This window comes from Phragmites australis, chromosome 12, assembly GCF_958298935.1.
Source record: "Phragmites australis chromosome 12, lpPhrAust1.1, whole genome shotgun sequence".
NCBI lineage: Eukaryota > Viridiplantae > Streptophyta > Magnoliopsida > Poales > Poaceae > Phragmites > Phragmites australis.
The window spans coordinates 26,387,595-26,402,514 of NC_084932.1; the positions used below are offsets into that span (position 1 = coordinate 26,387,595).

General features: G+C 41.1%; 1 pseudogene; it reads left to right on the forward strand.

Annotated features, from left to right (window-relative positions):
* The first annotated feature begins 14,186 nt into the window (after positions 1–14,186).
* On the forward strand, positions 14,187–14,557 carry LOC133887372 (signal recognition particle subunit SRP54 2-like; annotated as a pseudogene).
* The last annotated feature ends 363 nt before the right edge of the window (positions 14,558–14,920 follow it).

Below are 14,920 nucleotides of genomic sequence, written 5' to 3' on the forward strand. Positions count from 1 at the left end.
TAAAGCTCCAAAATAAAGACGACGTACAAGTGATCAGAAGAGAGGTTAGTGGTGAGACTTTACCTTGATGACTTGGTGGCTCATCGTGCTTGAGACCTTGTCCTGGTGACTTGGTAGCTCAAGAGTCATAACTGAAAGAGACCTAGCGACTGAGAGCATATCCTTTGTAGAGCTCTAACATAGGTAAGGGTGACTTGTGTACTACTGATACCACGGGATAAAAATCCCTTGTGCCGAGTTTATCTCTCTACCTTATTTACGTTTCCGCATTTCTATACTTGTAATTTACCTTACTAGAGTAGGTTTCAATCCTCTTGAACGGTAGAGTAGATACACTAGACAAACTTAAATCACATTTAGATAGAAATTGATATAGATTTATTTTGTGAAAATTTTGAAGCCATTAGTTTTTAAGTGTCCTAATTCACAGTCCCTCTTAGAACATTACTGTTCATCACAGCTAATTAATTTTTAAAAGATACCACATTATACATACACAAAGAAGACCTAAACTACCCAATTCATTGTATCTAAAATGAGGTTCATATAATTAATACACATTCTCTTCTCTCACCTTATATCATATAAGCTATAAGCTACCTCAGTATATGTTTATGTTATATTCTTCTTTGTGATTTTGAAACAAACTAATGTCTCATAAGAGACATTAGTTTATTTTTTTCTTCATTTAATTTCTTACTATATTATTTTTTATTTTACGTGGCTACTTAATTAATACCTAAATATCGTACATGATGGAGTATTAGGAGTGGCAAGGCTACTGCCTCTGCCTGGTCATTTCGGACACCAGATCGTCAAGCTTTTGTGTCAACCCAGTACAACCATGTCAGGTCCACTCTATAAGTCCAACCCTCAAACAAGAAAGTTAATGAAAAGAAATCGTTCTTATCCCCATACTGCAGTAGCTTTCTTCTCCTCAGTGACTCCATAGGCGATTCGGGAATCCAACGTCGATCTCGCCGAACTCCGGCCTCTGGTGATGTCACCGAACGCCGAAAATCCAGCTTTCTTCCTTGTGGTTGAGTTGTTGGTTCTCCGGTAGTGCCGTCAGCGACGACGACATGTGAGCTTTTGCTCCTCCAAGTTGTCTCCGGTGAGGTCACTGTCTATGGTGAGGTCTTTGGCGAGCACTATGCGAGGTTTGTAGGTGTTTGTGTGATGTATGTGTGTATGTGCTGGTTGCGATTATGGGTTGGTTCTTCATCCCATGTGCTACAGTTTGTTAGTTTTTGGTTTGTTGGCACGTCGTCCAGTGGTGTCAATGTTGTTATGTGCCTCCATCCTTGATGCTGCTGAGCGTGGAGGTGCTAATGATGCGTTTCCTTTTTCGGTTGTCGCGTGGAAGATGCCGATGTCCTTTTCAGCGTAAAGATGTGCTCCGACAGGGTACTGAATTTTGCGGCTTCACAATTTTTGGTCTTCTTCGTCGACGCCGGGAGGTGGAGTGGAGGGAGGAGTTCTTGCTGCTTCTGTCGTTCTGCGCTGCATTGTTCTTGCTCGTCTGCGGGCGGACCGTGCCGACGGACCGGCGTTGGCCATCGGAACGGACGAAGTTTGCGGATAGTATCGTGTTTTGTTCTCTTCTGTAATTTCGTTCGTTTCTAGGTACTGTATGTAATTTGGGGATGTACTGTGGTGCCTCTTAATATAATTCTATACCCTTTCGAGAAAAAAAAAATCCAGTACAAACATAGTGTGCATGGCTGCCTGCTACAGTGCAGCTACTGCCTCCAGCAAAGCTCACCTAGGCACGCAGCGCAACCACCATGATCTCGATCGATCACTATACGTGTCCATGAATGCGTTGGCCCCTTGAACAGTGCTCAGAAATTAACAAAACTAGCAAGAGGCTAGTCCTCCTGCTGCGTGCACCCATGTGGCAGGGCCCTCCGGCAAAGAAAAGAAGGCTAAGAAAGCTGGGTTCCATGACTGTGACCAGGAAAGAATCTGGATTCCTCTTTCCTTTCTCTCACCTTTAGACCGTAGGCACAGACCAGTGGCTCATGGCCCATGTGTTTGGGGTTAGAGAGGCAAGGGCAGTGTGCTAGAAATGTAACTTAACATGTATTTTTGGATGTATAATTTACTTTGACTGTTTATTTTACTCATATGATATTTATTCGTTTGTTAATTTCTCTCCTATCTAATAATTTTTTTCACCTAACCTTCAGCACGAATCTCATGGTAGTGTGCGAAAAATGCAACTACACATGCAGTGTAGTGCCACTAATCATGTTTCAAGGGAAAAAATGTATACATATATAGTGCCATTAATTAACTAAGCTATGGGGATAGCGAGTAGGTTAATATGCATTGCTAGAGGCCTATAGCTTAGGTTTTCGACGTATAGGCCGTTCTAGAATCATTCCCTCCAATATCAACAACATCTAGTAAAGCCATTTGCTAATGAGTTTTGTAGCGATTTGATGTGTGGTCTTACTTCACATACTCGTAGGATCCCTTCTCCCATCTAGCAAGCAGCTTGTGAATAGCTTTGTCCGTTGCAAAGAAACACACACACAAATACCTCATGTCCAAAGGATATAGATAAAGTCGGATGATATACACCTATATTTTACATGGCACACACAAATAACTCAAGTCAAAAGGATATAGATAAAGCCGGATGATATACACCTATACTTTACATGCTAGCTAGATTTATATATTAGTTTGATTCCTGTTCTTAACCTTGATTCCTTTTCTTTCCTCTAAGAAACCATGGAGCAGAAGAGGACTGTCACCTCTAAGAAACCAAAAACACAAAGGATGCTAGCACTAGAGGCCGCCTCGGTACAAGATGGGGGTGAATAGGAGCCCAAGCCCGCACCTGACGTCCTCCTCTGGCAGCAGCAAAAGCCAGTATCACAACTCGAGTCCTGACTCATCACCGATGCGAGAGAGTCGATGTCGGGCAAGTCACGGAGAATACAATCCCGTCGAAGAGGTATTGATATGAGTCAATGCATTTTATATTTGTTGAATGGAGAAATATTTTTTGTTTATGTCAACTCCCCTTGTTTTCTCTCTAGATGGTGAAAGCGCACTCTCCAAGACAGACAGCTGGTAGTGGTGCACGAGCCCAAAAGGCAAGTTCACAAACACAGTGGCCAACGGACAAGGTTACCGTCATGGGAATCGATGCTGACGGGTTGTCTATAGATGAAAAGGCCTTGAATAGATTCTGGAGGGTCGTAGGGCTCATTGCTCGGGATAGGGTGCCGATAACGACTAAGTTTGAAGACCTCAACGAATAAGATAAGAGGGACTTGTTCGATAATGTTGTCAAGGAGTATCTGGAGTACCCTGAAAACATGAGCGAGCATCAAACAATCGCCGCGGTCAATGCAACAATGAAAGCGATCGCGAAATTTCACCAAAGCTTTAAGAGCAAGCTTGTGAATTGGTACTTGGCTAAAGGGGTGGCTCCCTTCGAGAGCTACAGGCACTTGAAAGAGGAAGATTGGGATGCTTTTGTGCAGATGAAGACCTCAGAGCAATTCAAAAAGGAGAGTGGGGAGAAGAAGTAGCTTCGGGCTAGGAACAAGCATAACTACAAGACTGGCACAATTGGGTATGCTGGGAAAAGGGCCAAATGATAGGCAGAGGATGAAAAATTAGCTAGAGAAGACCACGAGAATCGTTGGTTCCAATTCTTAGGATGATCGCGGTCATATTTGCGTACAAGAGGTGAGCTGTCTGAAAGCAAGGAAATCACATTCAGAAATAGCGAAACCCAGGCAGTCGCAGAAAAAGTAAAAGGAAAATCAGCTGAATCTACCCAATGTTCTTTCACCTAGGTCAGGGAACATGATGTTCTCTCAGCGGCGCTGGGAAATTAGAAGCACCCAAATCGAGTGTGAGGTGTATCCAGTTCCTAAGGCTAAAAATACGGCTTTCCCGAAGACCTCGAGATGTACAAGAAGAGGAAGAGGTCGGGTGCAGTGGACGTAGATGCATTGTCATAGGATATCACCCAGAAAGTTTATACAACCATCATGGGGCATCTTCTAGCAAAGGGAATAGATATTTTTATGCCATAGGAAGCTAGTCCCGGAGCTGCAGGGAAGAGTAGTTGTGCCTCCAAGGAGGTCAAGCAATAAGTAGCTGTTGCCATGACTGAGCTGGATACGATTGACCTGCTAGAAGGGCCCATACTATGCAGCCTTGTAATTAGGCCTGGCGGGTATCTCGTCGAGGTTATAAGGGGGCAGGTACTTTCAGACGTCCATATCTTACATACTGTTCTGTTACGTGATGGCTACGCTGTCGTTACGGTCGACATGGTACATAGCAATGCCACCGATCACGTGTTGGAGCCCCTCCCAATGATGAAGTCACAACTCTGGGTGAAGCTCTTCCTCAAAGGATCCAATAGAAGAGGGGTGACATCATGGTCTCCAGTGCATCCCAGTCTGGACGAGCATCAAGTGCATCGCCATCGTGCCCCTCGCTTCCAAAGAAGGCAGCTTCATTGCCTACTCCCCCTCTAGAGAAGCCATCTTCGCTGCCTTCTCTTCCGCATTCGGCAGCCTCGCTTCTAGCTCCAATACTGTCTCCCCCAAAAAGCCCAAAGAAGAAAGAAAATGAGGTCAAGAAGATAGGCTCTAAGAAACACCTGCTGAAGAGGTCGAAGGCCATTGTATCGGCAAAGAAGTCCATAGACATTGGAGCAGCGTGGACATAGGACAACACGAAATTCCAATATGGGAAGCCCATGATGACGGTAGATGGCCTAACAAGGGTGGGAAAAGCATATATCGACCTGCATAATTACTACATACAGGCTGCTAAAGACAGCAATGCCACATCCATAGTCATACAGTACAAACGATGACACTTATTAAGTAATGACGACGGATACTTCATTGTTGGTTTCAATGACTTATACGACCTCTTCAACCTTGATGGTCTGGACATATCTTATTATATATCTTCACATTGTAAGTCCCTTGAAACTGAATATTCATTAATTAATATCAATAAGTCTTGAATCTAACTATGTTCTTATTAGTAGACACTTGATGAAAAAGATAAAGAAAAACAAGGAGTCCATTGCATTTCTTGACCTTGAGGCCATTACTGTATCGATCATCCAACTTTACCCCGACTATGCTACGGGCCATGTGGCCAGGACCAATACAATAATATTCCAAAATTAACTACATATTGGGCGCCCACAATACCGGTGGCCATTGGATCTTACTGGTTATTTCCCTTAGGTAGAACTTGGTGTTCTATCTCAACTCGTCAAGACCAGTAGGACCAAAAGGCAAACTTAGATAGTGTGATTACAATGTTGTAAAAGGACTCCTTAACACTTAAGTTCTGTCTAACTTAGTTTACATATTTAACTTTTCTAACATTCAAATGCTCCCTAATTGATCCCTCTTTGTGCAGGGCTTATGACAAGTACCTACAAGCTCAACCTGACTACAGCGCGAAAGACGGCCGCAGACTGAAACATAAGACCGGGTTCGCAGTACGTGCTACCTAACAGATTACCAAATGCTCTATGTTGCTGTTTTTCTCCTTTTTGATCTAACACTAAATTTTCTATTCAGCAGTGCCACCAACAACCACCGGGCAACGCCTATGGATTTTATGTTGTGTGAAACATGCTCCTCACGCTCCGTATGAAGGATCTAAAATCCCCGATGTAAGTTCAATGCGAGATTATTCATAACTAGTTTCAGTAATTAGTTTAATTCTATGGTAACATGACATTGGTTACGTGTCAAATTATGTAGGGATTTGACGCTCTTTTTTTCACGACAGTGCACTCCTGGAGATTCGATGACGGATCGCCGAGTTCATAGTGTTTGAAGTCATCAGCCCACATGGTGAGTTCTACTATAGAATCCCTATGTTGGTAGATCTTACATTTGTGATTCTGTAATGAATTGGTCAGAACTTTGTAACCTTTGTGATTCTGCAATAAAGTATGTTTGTCAATATAGATTTAGATGTGTTGCTATTGTTTGCAGCGAGAAGATGGCTGTCGTATCCTAGCTACGCTCCATGATACAGCTAGGAAGTATGACAATCCAGTAGGGTAACCTATACATAAGTAACAAGTAAAGAAGTTACCCGTCACTTATGTATTCTCCCATATGCTAGTGAGAAAGACATAAGTTACGGGTGAATGGGTTACCCGTCACTTATGTATTCAAATAAGTGACGGGTAAATATATTCTCTCATTAGCTGCATATAATGTCATAAGTGATGGGTCAAAAGGTTACTCGTTGGGTAACTAATTTACGCGTCACTTATATCTTTCTATACAGCTCAGGAAAGACGCTAATAGGTGACGGGTCACGATTACAATCCGTCACCTATGATCTCATTGTTGACATCACTTTTGACTAAGGGCTTGTTTGTTTGAGCTTCTGCTTTTGGGCTTTTCTGAAAAGCTATGCTTTTGGTTTGTCTGAAAAGCTTCTTTTGAAAATAGGCTATTGGCTTCTACAATAAATTTTTGACTTCTTAGCACATAGCTTCTCAGAAAAGCATATCTCAACGAGCTTCTCAGCTTTAATTTATTTTTCTCAAAAACAGGCTTCTGGCTTCTCCAGAAACCACTTCTTCAGAACCCCGTTTGTTCTGACTTCTGCCAGTAGCAGAAGCAGAAAACAAACAGGGGCTAATCATCAATGACGTCTTTTGAGTGACAGGTGTAAGACCTGTCATTCATGACGATTATCACCCATAGTCCATAGTTTTTTTTTCACTTAGTGATTGCTCTTAGATCCTATTATTGTGTACCATCTATATGTACGTACCTAGCTACGTAAAGACATGTACCCAGAGTATATATATACTGTGTGTGTTATATACCGAATTACCGATACTCCCATGCTTGCACATGCACCTGACGGCTGACACGCTGAAGAGATTGATCACCTTTCTGTGAACCTCGCTTCCATCGAGCAGGGGGCTAACAGCCTACGTCTAGCTAGGGCAAGCACCGCCTCGATCAAGCACGTTCATGACATGGATGCAAGTAGGTGATGAGTCGCTTTTGAGCCGAATGCCGCATGGGCTGCGTCGAGGGGCGGGCATATCATCTGTGCACGATATATGTATATATATATATAGGTTTGTGTATGTGTATCCACTGACCATGCACGTGCAATGTCCGTATATTCATACATGCATGCATGTTGCTGATTTGATCTAGCTACAGAAGTACATATGCAATGTCTTGATACTAGCAGATAGATGGATCCGAGCCGTTCATTATTCGGTCGGACGTCTCAGATGGATGCCAACTCTTCCAATTTATCTAAGCTAGTTTATCTTCGTAACTGCACTGTCACAATCCCGATTGAGCTATCAGACAAATCAACACATGAACACCCCAAATCTACTCCAACCGAGATATGTATTGCAAGTTCACAGAGGTCTACAAGTTCAACCAGTACTACATGAAAAAAACTCAAAAATAACGGATCATAATCGTTATAGATGATAGATCCCTCACCCGTCACTCTGAATGTGTCACTAATAACCAGCTATAAATAACGGGTAAGAACCCATCACCACTGAGATCATCGCTGATGGTTTAAAACTTAACCATCACTTATGAATATCATAAGTGACGATCCACAGTTATGACCCGTCACTTATTACAAGTTATAAGTAACTTACAATTTGATAAACTTTTTTCACGTTTTTAGAAAAAAAAAAGTCTAAAAAATATTTTTTTATCTGACCCGAGCCAGCACGAGCCCATCGTATATGCCCCACAAGCTACGCCCGAACTCTCTCACCAACTCAGCTATCACGTTGTTATAATATAAAACTAATATTTTATCCTTTTAAGTTTCGTTGCCGAAGGTTACAGGTAACGGGTCATAATCGTGACCCATCATCTTATAAGTCATAAGTGATGGGTCACGATTATGACCCGTCACCTATGTCTATGTTACCAATTTAAATTATAGTTGCTTTAGAGTTTAACTGCAAAGTGAATAAAAATATTTTTAATGGTTCAATTCAAAGTTTTGGAATCAGAGAGTGGGATTAAAGTTCATTGAGTTGTTCATTTCAACTGCAAGCAGCTGGAGAATTGAAATAAGCAGTATAACTAATGTTTCAAATAAGGGACCCGGTGCATCTTTGGTAAAACGGACATAACTTTTGTATACGAACTTTGAATTCGACATTTTTTTTACTCTATGGACATCTATAGAGAAAGTTATATCCATTTCTTTCCAACTTTGTCAGGTTCGATGAATTTTTTGGGCCAAAAACGGCTTGGAATATTGAGTTCTCGCTCTCAAAAGTTTCTACACCGTTTTCGAAACGCGTGTTTGTGTCCATAACCATCACCCCTTATATCAAACTTGAGCAGATATGTACAAATTTACTATATAAGTAAATTGTTGAATGTGCATTATTTCTTTTACTACACATTTTATGGTCTACAAATAATTACAACTAGTTATTATTTTTAATTAATAAAAATTATTATTTTTAATTAATAGTAGCTAGATTTATAATTGATATAGATTATGAAGGTAAATTATTTCTTCTCAAAACGACATAAAAAATTGATGAGTTGATGGACTAACACATATAATGTTTTATCATACTGATTGAAAAATTTCATCCTCTGTTCTGTTGCATCAAACTGATCATTAGTAATGGGTTAAAATTTGATCCATCACTAATGACTCTCTAGGATGACCTATCACTGATGAGTTAGTCATTGAAGACGGATCATAACTTGATCTGTCACTGATGAGTTAGTCATTGATGATGGGTCATAACTTGACGTGTCACTTATGACTTGCCCAAGATGATTCGTCACTAATGACGAGTCATAAGTGGCGAGTCACAACTTGACCTATCATTTATGTCTGTCTTAGGATAACCCATCGAGTCATTAATGACGGGTCACAACTACGACCCGTCATTTTTAACATAAGTGACAGCTTATATTACGATCCGTCACTAATTTTATATCTACTTTATCTATTTTTTATGTATTGAGGGTACAAATTGAAGGGGACAAGGAGTCTAGAGTAGATGTGTAGCAAGAGATGAGGGAGAGCAGAGAGATTGGGGGAATGGAGGAAACAACAGAAGGTCCAGAGCTGGAGGAAGAAGATGCAAGCTATTCCTGATGTGTTCCTGGATTCTTCTCTTTCTGCTGAACAGTGCTCATATATGCCCAGTAGCCAGCCGAGTGGGCCTCACGGTCTGTCTGTCCAGCCCGCTTCCCGTCCGTGACATGCACATTAATACATACATGGGTGCTTTCAGCTAGGTTCTGTATATTGTCGTCGTCGACCCGATGAACCATGATGATACGATGATGGACAAGCAGAGGCCAAGCTGGAGCAAAGATCTGAGTGCACATTTTAATATATTTGTATCTAAATAGTGCATGTGTTTGAAACTAGATGATGCACAAAAGATAAAATTAAATTATTAATAGTTCAGATTTTAATTTTTTTCTCCTGATACGAGCGCACTTGAATGGGCTACTGTAGTTTCACCCCTTGGTATAGACAGACGTACAATGCCATGAAAAGCATGCATGCCTACAACGATGTAGCGGCACGTGCTACTACAGAGATGGGGGCAGCCTTTGAATGTTTGAGGCCTTAAAACTATCCTAAAAGAGATGTTGAACACTTGTTTAAAACTTTCTTTTATTCAAAAAGAAGGATTACAGTCATACACATGTATTTTAGTAAAAATAGGAATTTTCCATTTAACAAGATTTTGTGAGATCTTTTATAGATAAACTGATGGAGAGATGATTAAAAAAGTCCTAAAAGAGGTACCCAGCAAAGAGGAATGAGAGACTGATTTAACCTGCCCAATGAGATGTTAAGGTCAGTGTCGCCCTAACTCCCATCTGAACTCGCTGGTATCGTAACCTAAGATCATCAACATCTCCAATGACGATGATTTAGACTCTCCACCGTGGGTTGCTGCTCTACGACCATGGTTTAGATGAGGGATTAGCTCCCAACCACCATCACTGGAGTCGCCGCCTTGGCTACTCCTTCCACCATCCTCGTTGGAATAGCACGAGGAAGGAGAGGATGAAGCGACGGGCGTCTTGCCGTCTTTAACGAAAACACCGTCGGACGCCTCCTTCTTCTCCGCCTCAGCCGCCCCTTCCTCCTCCTCTATTTCTGCCTACAAAAGGTCCCAATCCACCTCGTCTTGCACCTGAGACGCTAGGGGCTTGTCGTCTTTAACTGGGACGCCGCAAGTCACGGCCCTTTCTCCGATCTTCTCGTCGGAGGAGACGTCGATGACCTCAACCAATGACCCTGATTATGTGGGGGATGATGGAGGGGTGAGGGGTGTGTACTCTGGGGAAGAAGATGAGTAGTCGGGAGAAGAGGGCATGTACTCAGAAGGAGGAGAATCCATGTTTGGTGCAATTGAGACCTGGTGCCCGAAGGTTTATATGAACCAACAGGTCAGACACATCACCTACCAAGCTTTAACTCTAGGCGTGACTGTGTTATGAGTCACAGACGCCCAAGCGACTCTTGGTCATAAAAGCTATGTCTTTTCAGCTGATCGACACGGATAAAGAGGCGGACTCCGGTGTAGTCGTTTACCCGTTGAGTTTTTCCAGGGCATGAGAGTAGTCGAAAGGATGGAGCAATGATCCCTTCGTATTCATGATGGAGAATCTTTTTCACCACCACGCAAACCTTCTGCTGCCATGGTTCAACTTCTATACCTAGCTAGCGACGAGCCTTATCTCCCTGGTACTTGGCAAGGACGACATAGTTTTTTTGAGCCAACTAGATTATCTACCCAGATGGAATACCTTCTCGAGAACTCTCTTGATGACTCGATGACATTCGAAATCCTGAGTAGGTGATCTTAAAGACCTAGGAAACCCGGTAGATATTTTAACCTAATCGGAAGTCTGAGTTTACTCGATGATATAGTCTAACAAAAAACTTATCTTTGCTGGCTATAAACTTGAATCGTCGAAGATTCATTTCACGTACTGATGGGGGCTTGACGATAAATAATAGATAGTTACCATATCCAGATACCCTAGGGTTTCCAGTTGTTTTCGGGGCATATCTTTATCTCTGGTAAGAGGATCCCTAAAAAAAGAAAACTACATATAGGCACCTGAGGCATCTCATAACTGAGAAGGTATATCTCTAAGAATAGGAAGGAAGCGTCCAGAGGATATATGACACCCCCATATTTATACGTAGCCAAGGGGGCCCTGCAGAGGAAGTGGACAACTTGAACCAAAGCACTACAAGCCAATAGAAGTAAAGGAAGAAGTCACCGATTAGATTTAGATCCATTTAGGCTAGCTACACCTCTTTTGTAACAGGTTCAAATCTATACAAGATAAACATGACATATGATTATTATCCTCAGAGAGGCCCAAACCTATCTAAAACCCCTGTGTATTTCCCTTGTGATTCGTTTACTCAAAGCATCCCCTATTATTCAACAAGTCCGTTAGCTCAACAATTTACCAATAGTTGACAAATTGGATTCTCTTGTATATATAAAGATTATTAAAGATTTCACACCTCACTTCAAATAGTATATCACTTGAAAAATTAAATATTTCAAAAGCTTTTAATTTTAATTACTATTTAGATTCAATATTTTAATTCCCAACAATTTTGAAGGATAAAGATTTGTACTTTGGAGTATGAGGCACATGCTATGACATATTTTAAAGAGGAAAATTCTAAATATAGAAAAACAAAAACAAAAAATAGTCACTGCGGTAGCATGGGAGAATAAAGTTTCAAATTCCTTGGTAGTGCCCGAAACGTATGAGCTACTTTTTTTTTAATTTCGAGCATAGGGTGATGTGAGAAAAAATTCTAGTTATTTTCTTCTTGTTAAAGCTACATAAAAATCCATTGCCAAATAACGTACATATTTAATTTTTTTAAATAAAATAAAATTATTTTGATAAAGTTTCTTTAAAATTTATAAACATCCATCAGATACAACAAAATGTCAGTCTCCGCACAACATTATAGGCACCCATTTCTTGACATGGGTATCATAAAACATCCATTTAAGAAAAGGAGTACTATAATCAATATGAATGCATCCATCTCGACCATCCATCCACCTTGATAAAATGGCCCATGTTGCTCCAAATTATTCATGGGCGAGTTTTTGGTCTAATGTGGAAACACCAATCAATTTACCACTTAATTAGGAAATGCATAATAAATTTAATTACCACTTAATTAGAAAGCCCTCAAATCAGTAGGGAACACATATGCTTCTTTGCCTATATTGTTCCAATGATATTGCACATCCTTCTATATTATTGTCCCTATTATTTTAGAAATCCTCAAAACAATTTAGTGACTAAAATAAAAATCCTCAAATCAATTATCATATACTAATTTATCCCAAAACAATTTTAATTCTACAATATCCAATTTAGGATTTCAAAGAAGCTACACGATAACTTATAAGGATTTGCCACTAATGTTAAGATTTATCTCCTGCAATGTTTCAATGTACAATAAACTTCACAACATAATTAATGAACTATATGAAGTGACATCTGTCAAATCTCTCCTACTTAAAAAGCAGTAAGATGTGTTCCATTCACCAGAACATTCCTCTGTCGATTCCTCTGTTGCGCCGCTCTCTTGCCCGCACCGCTCAATCCCCTCCCCGCCTCCAGATCCCCACGATTCGTCCTTCACGATTTGTCTGCGTGCCTCCGCGACGCCTCCTCTCGATCCCTGCCTCCATCCGTGCACCCTTAGACGATACCTCCCGATCTGATCCCCTCTTCCACAAATGCCGTCACCTCCTCATCCTCCTCTCTACAAGCTGCTGATTCTCTCTGGCCACCGTCTCCCTGTCACTAAACAATTTAGTGATCACCGATGCCTCCTGACGACATGGAGGTCCTCTACGTCGGCTCCCTACGTGCCGACGTGCCTACCGCCGAGCAGGACGACGTCGTGCAGGCGCTCCTCGAGTGGTTCCGTTGTGTCCTGGCCTTCCTCCCCAAGGACCTCTCCGACCACTTCTACCATGGCTTCTGCAAGCAAATGCTGTGGTCGCTCTTCCACTGCATTCTCCATAAATAATTCTGCATTGTTTCATTATTGAGAAACGATATAATTAGAGCTCGACCATTTTAAATAAGTATTGGAGGTGGATAGGTTTATGAGATAGTGGGATGCTATTTTTGAAACAGTTTCTACATATCACATATGTTTCAGGATAATGTACTTTGAGCCTGGAGCTAATTTGCGCACAACACTTTCTTCGTTGATGTTTATTCTATTTTTGTAGTAAGTTATTCCTCCGTGCTTGTGCATGCATTTGATTGATTGCCTGAGTAGGGGTAGTTATGTGATTAAAGTGTAGTTTTCTTACTTAAATTTAGGATACCATCCTTGAATACCTACTTCTATATCACGGTTAACATTCAAAACATGTGAGGAACTTGGCGTACCTAACATCCTTGTTTCTTTTCAGGGCCGCAACAACAAAAAGTCCTGTTATATTTATTGGAACTGGAGAACATATCGATGAGTTTGAAGTTTTTGATGTGAAACCATTTGTTAGTCATCTGTTAGGTCAGTGAAAATATGAGGTGCGCTTATTTATATGTGTGTTACCTTTGGTTGACCATACTTTGTGTATTTGGCAGGAATGGGAGACTGGTCATGCTTTATCGACAAGATTTATGAAGTAGTACCTACCGATCAGCAGCCTGAGCTTCTGCAGAAACTGTCTGAAGGAAGCTTTACTCTCAGACTTATGTATGAGCAGTTCCAGAATATTCTGAAAATGAGTCCTATTGGCCAGGTTAGCTACTTAGTCCTTGAAATTTCATTAACATCTGTGCAAAACTAGCACAGTAAATCACATATTTATTATTAATGTTTAGTCAACATCATGATCAGAGCGCATCACTTAAATAAAACTTAAATTTTGGATTATTTGCAGGTCTTCTCTATGTTGCCTGGATTTAGCGCTGAATTGATGCCAAAAGGACATGAGAAGGAAAGCCAGGCTAAGATTAAGTGGTACGTGACGATGATGGATTCCATGATAGATGCAGGTAAGTCCTGTTGACATGTTCCTTCCTCTATATTAATTACTGGAGTAATATTGCAACAATTGTTATCGTCATACCAAATTTTCTTCTCAGAGCTTGACAGCACAAATCTGAAGCTAATGACTGAATCAAGGATTATTCGGATTGCCCAGGGATCTGGCTGGCCTGTCAGGGATGTCATGGACATGATGGAAGAGTACAAGCGGCTTGCTAAGATCTGGAGCAAGATGAAGGGGCTCAAGATACCAAAGAAAGGAGAGATGAGTGCACTATCCGCAACATGAATGTTCAGCACATGAGCAAGGTCCTTCCGCCACAGATGCTAAAGCAGATAGGTGGCATGGGCGGTTTGCAATCTCTGATGAAACAGATGAGATCAAAGGAAATGAGTGGAATGTTTGGGGGCATGGGTGGCGATCAGTAAATTCAGATAACTAGATTACCAGAAGTATGGTTTTATGAGGATCACCGACGTGATGCAAAATGTAGAGCTTTGAAGCTGATATTCAGAGCTGTCGCTAAGCTTGTCATCATATTCAGAGCTGTCACTGATTTATGCACAAGCACAATGCAACGTCTAATGAATCTACCTAAAAGTTTGATTTACAAAGTGGGACTGGATAAATTTGCCTGGTCAAATTTTTTTGTTTCCTTCTGCAAACTGTTAAAGTTGCTGATTTTGGTGTTGCACGTGTTAAAGCTCAATCTGGAGTTATGACTGCAGAAACTGGTACTTACCATTGGATGGCCCCCGAGGTAATGCTTTGTTATTAGCCTTGCCACCTTTATCATTTACAACTGTCAATATTTATATTAAAAAAATGTTGTCA